Source organism: Ictidomys tridecemlineatus, chromosome 3 (assembly GCF_052094955.1).
Source record: "Ictidomys tridecemlineatus isolate mIctTri1 chromosome 3, mIctTri1.hap1, whole genome shotgun sequence".
NCBI lineage: Eukaryota > Metazoa > Chordata > Mammalia > Rodentia > Sciuridae > Ictidomys > Ictidomys tridecemlineatus.
The window spans coordinates 42,524,337-42,532,074 of NC_135479.1; the positions used below are offsets into that span (position 1 = coordinate 42,524,337).

Here is a 7,738-nt window from a genome sequence, read left to right on the forward strand (position 1 = left end):
ATCTTCCCCAGCCTATTCCCAGAATCTCAGCTCTCTCCTTTCCTTTGAGAATTCTGGGCAAGGAGCCCTGAGAGTCTGTTCCAATCACAGCTGGAATCTTCCCAATGTCTTTTCTAAACCTTCCTGCCCCTCTAAACAGCAAGAAAATAAAGGTGGACAAATCTGAACGGCGGGACTGTGCGTGAGTCGGGTGCAGGGAGTGGAGCCAAGATTCTGTCTGGAAGAGGAGCTGCCAAGAAGGAAAGAAGCAGGAAGCCATTGGTTCCTCCTCACCATGCCACTGAGAACCCAGCATGGGTCCTTAAGGTTGGGTAGAGAACCCTGCTCAGTGGAGATGAGACGCAGCATGGGCCCAGCAATCCCACTTCCTTTATATTCTTGAAATTTCCAGGTGCTGCACCTGACCCTTCATCTGTTCTCTGACCCTTTTGTGGATTCTGGTTCTATCCAACCCAGCAGATGGCTGTGGTTGAGATCTTAGGTGCCGGCAGGATGCTGACAAAGCCCAGAACCCATCCCTGAGTCCCATCAGGACTGCAATGATCTGTACAGCAATTTCTTCTAAGCCTTTTTCTATATGTAACAAGATTCCACCCAGCTTCACTCCCCAGAGGCAACTAGTGTTGCCAGCTTCTTGTTATCCTTATAGAGGAAAAAAAGCTGATTTTCCTTAAATATTTGCTCAACATTTTATTTAAAGAGGTTAGGCACTGCAAAAAGGAAGGATGAACAGTGGACCATGCTTCTCTGTTATTCAGCTCCAGTGGGCAATTGTGTATTCTGTTCTTCCAAAAAACAACTCAAAACTGTGCAGGAGGCAGGACCCACAGAAGGCAGTTAACCTTGGGGTGGGGGAGGGTCATAGCCTATACCTGTACCTTACCAAAATAGCCCTCCTTTTAAACAAATACAGTGATTATCCTAAATGCCAAAATTCTCTTTTTGCTTGCCAAGCATGGTGCATGCTTGTAATCTCAGCTACTCGGGGGGCTGAGGCAGCAGACTCTGTCTCAAAAGAAGGAATTAACAGGACTGGGGATGTAGTTCAGGGGTAAAGTACCCCCTAAGTTCAATCTCCAGTCCCTCCACCTCCACAGCAAAAAAAATGCTCTTTTCATTTCTTTCAATTTAGAATGATGATTTAGGGTCCCAGGTATACTGGCCTCCCTCAGCCAAACTTTAGCTGGTTCACACCTAAATCTGGCTCTCAGTGATGGCCATTATTATGAGAGTCCGACTTTTCCTGCCTTCTGAGGGAGACTGCCAGCCTCATTGATGTTGGCCATTGTCTTTTTTCATTCTTGGTATCTGGGGAGGAAGAGGCTAAGAGAATGTGATTATAAATGGAAATTAATTTGGAGGGCTATGTATTCTGGATATTAGTAAGTGAATTACAACCAAGTTTGGAAGCCTGAGGAAGGCAACCTGAGTTATTTGGACCAACTATTACAATAAAAATAACTGAAAATGCTACAGCAAATATAGAAAACCTTTTTAAAACCCAAAAGAATTAATAAAATAGTAAGACATTAACAGACCCACATGGAAGAGGAAACCAGGTGGTAGAAACTACTCTGTCCTTAAAAAGCACCTGTCAGAGATGGGGATATAGCTCAATTGGTAGAATGCTTGCCTTGCATGCACTAAGGCCTTGGGTTCTAGTTCCTAGCACCACAAATAAAATAAAATAAAATAAAATAAAGAAAGAAAATAAAAATTAAAAAAGCACCTGTCAATCCTAGCAAATCTGAATTTTCATTTTTAAAAATTTTTTTTTAGATGTTGTTGGATCTTTATTTTATTCATTTATTTATATGTGGTGCTGAGAATCAAACCCAAGGCCTCACACATACTATGCAAGTGCTCTACCACTGAGCCACAACTCCAGTCCCTCTGAATATTCATTTTAATGGCCTAATAGAGCAAGGTGGATAGAAATCCAAACAGAGACAGATGTGGTGGCACACACCTGTAATCCCAGTTACTCCAGAGGCTGAGGCAGGAAGATTGCAAGTCAGCCTGGACAATTTAGCAAACAAAACAAAATTAAAAGAGCTAGGATGAGCCAGGTGCAGTGGCACATACCTGTAATCCCAGTGACTCAGAAGGCTGAGGCAAAAGGATCACAGTTTCAAAGCCATCCTCAACAATTTACCAAGACCCTGTCTCAAAATAAAAAATAAAAAGGGCTGAGGATGTGGCTCAACAGTTAAGTGCCCCTGGGTTCAATCCCTGGTACAAACAAACAAACAAAACAAAACAAAATTCAAGCCCAGTGTCTACACATGGTGTAGAGTTTCATTCTTCCCTCAGTATGCTGGGACCCCCAAGGGCTGCCCAATCAGGGGAAAGGTGTCCTGAAGTAAGCTAGACTTATTTGCATTGCCTGAATGTTCCAGGGAATCTCGGGCTGGGAATTTGGTTTGGAAAGTTCTGGACTGTTGGCCCCCCTGGCACCAAGCAAAAGTAAACACAATACTCTCCGGAAGAAGGCCCTTTCATACTCCAGTTATTCCCTATGATGCTCTGCCTCTGTGACCCCCATGCCTGGCTGTGTGGCAGGGAGGGCTGAGTTCCCATATATGTTTACATCTCCAATAAACAGCAACATCAGCAGGTCAGGCTGCAGACGAGCGGAAGCGGGCAGACTGAATCTACTTGAAAAGTGAAGAATTTGAGAAATCAGAATCCCTGGAGTTAATCTTCCTGCATGCTACTGAATTTTGGTGGTCATTTGTCACCTGTCAAGTCAGCCCAATCCATGCAAAAGCTATTTTACTTTTCCTGCCCCCAATCTCCACCCTTCCCCCAACTTCCCACCTCAGAGCGTCATAGTGTCAGGCTATGAAGTCTGAGAAAGACATGGAAGAACATCTTTCCAGTGCATGGGGAGGGAGGCTGCTGACAGGTGCAGATCTAATCTTCATTCCAGACATACCCTCACCTCCACAGAGGACAAGTGGGGTACCAACTCTCAGCCTTCTTAGACTTGTCATTTCCTCCAGTGCTCATCGAACTTTAATGGGGTCTTCTTCAAAAGCCTGGTGGTGGGGCTGGGGTTGTGGTTCAGTGGTAGAGTGCTTGCCTAGCATGTGTGAGACACTGGGTTTGATCCTCAGCACCACATAAAAATAAATAAATAAAAGGTATTGTGTCCACCTACAACTAAAAAAAAAAAAAAAGTCTAGTGATATATCTGGTGCAGTGGAACACCCCTATAATCCCAGTGACTCGGGAGGCTGAGGCAGGAGGATCACAAGTTCAAAGCCTGCCTCAGCCTCAGCAACTTAGCTGAAGCCCTCAGCAACTTAGCAAGACTCTGTATCAAAATAAAAAATAAATAAATTAAAAAGGGCTGGGATGTGGCTCAGTGGTTAAGCCCCTCTGGGTTCAATCCCTGGTACCAAAAAACCAAACAAACAAACAAAAACCACCTTGTGGTAGAAATCCACCACTGGGACACACAGCTGTGTACAGATACTTGCTTAATGAATACCTTGGCATATTTTAGAGCACCCCAGTCAGACAAGTGTGCAAATGTGCACATTTTTGCATAAAGCTGGGATAGAAAGACCTGGAGATAAGATTAAGAATATCCAATATTCATCTTCAGGGGATTTTTCCCATTAAAAAAATGAAAACTCTTCCTCATCATTTTTGGTGCATTTTCTCGTGTCCCAGTGAACTCTGAGAGTACTTTTTCGTAGGTGCATCCTCAAGCCCTCATGCTAAAAGATGACTTAATATTTTCTCAGAGGTTTCAGTCCCAATTCCTAGGATTTTTATTTTTCTCCTTTCCCTGGAATCTGCCTAGCACTTCCACTCTTATATATATATATATATATATATATATATATATATATATATATATATATATATATATTTTAAGAGAGAGGAGAGAGAGAGAGAGAGAATTTTTAATATTTATTTTTTAGTTTTCGGCGGACACAACATCTTTATTGGTATGTGGTGCTGAGGATCAAACCTGGGCTGCACGCATGCCAGGCGAGCGCGCTACCGCTTGAGCCACATCCCCAGCCCGCACTCTTATATTTTGAGGGAGCAGAGTTGACCCTACTGTCGGCCATTTAACAAGTGCAAAAACAGGTACAGCAGAAAACAGAAGGCAGGGGATTCCAACACCATCACTGTCCTGGGCAACTCACAGAGTATACTACTGTCAGCCTTTGATGAACCTTGCTGGGTCAGCACAGAACTAGCGTCTCTCTCTCCCTGAATACCCAATACTGGGTGGCTAGACAGCCACATGAATCCAGGGCACCTATGATAGCCATAGAGCCCCGCCCTTTCTCACAAACATGTATGGGTGCCTTCTCTGTGCAGCGGAATACCATGTGGCCATCAGGAAGAATGCGCCCGCTCCATATGACTGATGTGGATTGCCAAGATAAAGGAAATGAAAACATAAAGTTGTAATACCAAATACTGCTTTTGAGATTTTTTTTTAAAGGGCATACTGTAAAGCATGTTTGTACACCCATACAGTATCTCTGAAAAGACACAAAAGGCAATAGCAATAGTGTTGCATCTGATGGAAGCACTAAGCCTCTGCGGATAGGGTGGAAAAGAGACTTCCTTTCCATGGTGTTCTCTTTTGTCCATTTTATTGTTGTTCCATGTGTATGCATTACCTATGAAAAAGCTACAACAACAAAAAAAAAGACTCCCTTCCTTTAAGAGGCTTAGGGGGAAGGCAGACATGCAAACAATTACAATACAATATGCGCATTGTTATCTCTGAGACTCTTCCAGCAAGGTGGGAAGGGAGTATAGGAAAGGGACTAAGTGGGCTTGGGGTTGCTGGTTTGGGGGTGTCTGGGAGTTTGGAATAATCGGGGTGAGTGCTGGAACCCTTCTCGGCTTAGTGTTGCAAGAGTACAAAAAGCACAGCGAGAAGGGGCCCCACCATGGAGCTGCCACAGCAGTCAGAGGCTAGAGTGTGCACCTAGCTACAGAGTCCAGATTTTTATCTTAATAGGTAATGAGGAGCTATGAAAGAATTTTCAGCAGGGAGTGACCTGTGCAATTTGCCCTTTAGAGAGATGTCTCTGGCAGAACGTGGAGGGTAGATTGAGAGGGCAAGGATGAGGTGGGGGAGATGTCTCCTGAGGTTAGTGCAATCCTCCAGGCGAGCCAGGGTGAATGGATGACCAGGGGCAAAGAGAGCAGAGATGGCGATGGGGGATTCAACCCCAGGCAGGAAATGGGTCAGTGCTCCTACATGGGGACCGTGCACAAAGCTCGCTCTTGGCTCTTCCTTTCCTCCCGCCGGCATCCTCTGCACATTCAGGGCCCCAGACAACCCCCGGCAGCTGGCAGGATGGGTCTGGAGGGGCTCTTCCCCGTCTGCCTGCCTGCCTCCTTGCCCCAGGCTCCAGCTCCTTGGCAAAGTGGAGCAGGAAAAGCCGAACAGAGAAGCCTCTCCCTTGCCATTCAACTCCTAGGTCTCCCTTATTTATTCCACGCTCTCTCCGTTCGGGTCCTCTCATTATTTCTGAGCCGTACAGCTTGCTGCTTTCCTGGCTCGGGTTCTCCCACCCCTGTCTGCAAAGTGTCAATCAAGCCATCGGATGAGCAGCTCAGCTTCACATCCTCAGCGTCTCTGCCCCAGGACACGAGCGGCAATTGCTGACACACACAAGCAGCAAGGTGTAGGGCTGCTGGCTCTCCCTTTAATAGTCTTCCCATCCAGAATGGGTGTTAAAATGGAATTTGAGGGGATCGCTTCTCTCTGCCTGCTCCTGTCAGGACATCCACAAGGACGGGCAACCCTGAGAGAAGGGGAAGCCTTCAGAAGTCGATTTGCTTTTCATTTCAAGGTTGGGCCGTGGCCAGTGTCTGCTTTCGGAGGAGCTGTTTGAAATTCTTAACAAGAAGCAGAATGCTTGAGTCCAGGAATCCAGGGCAGGCTTGTGAAGTAGGGATGGGAAATGGAATTGTCATTTTATCTCTGAAGGGATATTATATTAAACAGGGGCGGGGGGAGAAACAGAGCGCTTTGCAGCTTCCCTGGAGGACCTAGGAATGAACAATAAGAAGCGTCAGGGGCAGCAGGAAGAACTGAGATCAGAACAAAGAAAGAACTTCCCCAGGCTCTGGAAGCTGGTGACCAGGGAGGTTTGAAGCATGTGCTTCCCAGGGGAATTTCTCCTTTTACAAATGGTGAATGAAAGCACCGTTTTTATAGAATAGGGAACTAATGAGCATTAGCTCAATGACCTCGCCAGATTCTATTTAGATCTTTGATAACACACACTGCACACATGGTTGCAATCAGTGTGTGTCTATTTGTGTGCCGTGTCTCTCTCTCTGTCTCTTTTTTTGGAGGGATGGGTGGGTACTGGGGATTGAACTCAGGGGCACTCGACCACTAAGCTACATCCCCAGCCCTATTTTATCTTTTATTTAGAGACAGGGTCTCACTGAATTGCTTAGTGCCTCGCTGTTGCTAAGGCTGGCTTTGAACTTGAAATCCTCCTGCCTTAGCCTTCCGAGTCACTGGGACTACAGGCATGCACCATGGTGCCTGGCTCTCAGTCTCTTCTCATATATGTATTTCCACAAAGCATCAGTCCTCACACTTGTTTTTTTTTTTTTTTTTTAAAGAGAGAGTGAGGGGGGGGGGACAGAGAGAGAGAGAATTTTAACATTTATTTATTTTTTTCTTAGTTCTTGGCGGACACAACATCTTCGTTTGTATGTGGTGCTGAGGATCGAACCCCGGCCGCACGCATGCCACTCACACTTGTCATTAGGAACAGCTACATAGTATTCCATTGCATCAAAACATGCCAGTTTGTTTAGCTTATGCCTATTGTTGGGCTGTTTCCATTTTTTTTTCTAGTATAAAAGCAAAGACATGCATGTCTTCCTACAAATGCCCTTCTCTCCCCTTAGGGGACAGTTTCTCAAGTAGATTTTCTAGGTCAGATGCTTGAACCATTTCACCCTTATTATTGTGCTTTGCCCCAGTTCCTTGTACAAGACCTAGGCAATCTGAGTCCTATTGTATCTCTATCCCCATAGCCTGGACAATGTCAGATTATGTCATTTTTATTTATTTTTGTTTATTTAATAGGCACATGATAGTACCTTGAAGTTATTTAATTCCCATTTCTTTCATTGCTCGTGAGACTGGGCACACTTCCATGTAAGGATTTATAGTCTGCTTTTCCTTTTGTGTAAACTGTTCATCTCCTCTGACATCTTATCAAGAGAAATCCGGGGGCTGATCTTATATATTTCTATCAAGACTTTACATACTTACTGTGGTATATTTTTCTTGGTTATATCTGCTATTTTTTACTCTAAGGGAGCAGTCCAATTGTGAGGCAGATGCTATCCTGTCCCATGTGGGGTGGAGGTGGCATGAAGTTGAGATGACCTTTATAGACTTTAGATTGATTTTTTTATTAGGAAAAAAAAGGAGAGAAAAGCCAGTCAGATGATATCGCCTTCCTGGGCTTTTACTTTCCTACGAAGGGGAGGGCTGGACTGAGAGGACAGCTTGTTGCTAAGGCTACTCTGGGGGATTCTTTGTAGGATGAGAAATGTTGCTGAGGGCCTCAGTGGACCACTGTGCTGAGACTGGTCAGCTCCCTGTAGTCATATGGGCTTCCTGGATGACTATTTCCTCCCACTCACCGTATGGCCATGAGAAAAATGGTGAAAGAGTGAAATCAGAATCATCACTCCAAGCTGTGACTAATTTTTAGTA

The 7,738-nt window shown here is 45.0% G+C and overlaps 1 long non-coding RNA gene across 1 annotated transcript in view; it reads left to right on the plus strand.

Moving 5' to 3' along the window:
* The window catches only part of LOC144376126 (uncharacterized), a 29,293-nt gene extending 27,823 nt beyond the window's left edge, over window positions 1–1,470 (plus strand). Inside the window, exon 3 of the long non-coding RNA XR_013436226.1 lies at window positions 140–1,470. This is a non-coding gene — a long non-coding RNA (uncharacterized LOC144376126). The remainder of the gene's footprint in view (window positions 1–139) is intronic.
* The last annotated feature ends 6,268 nt before the right edge of the window (window positions 1,471–7,738 follow it).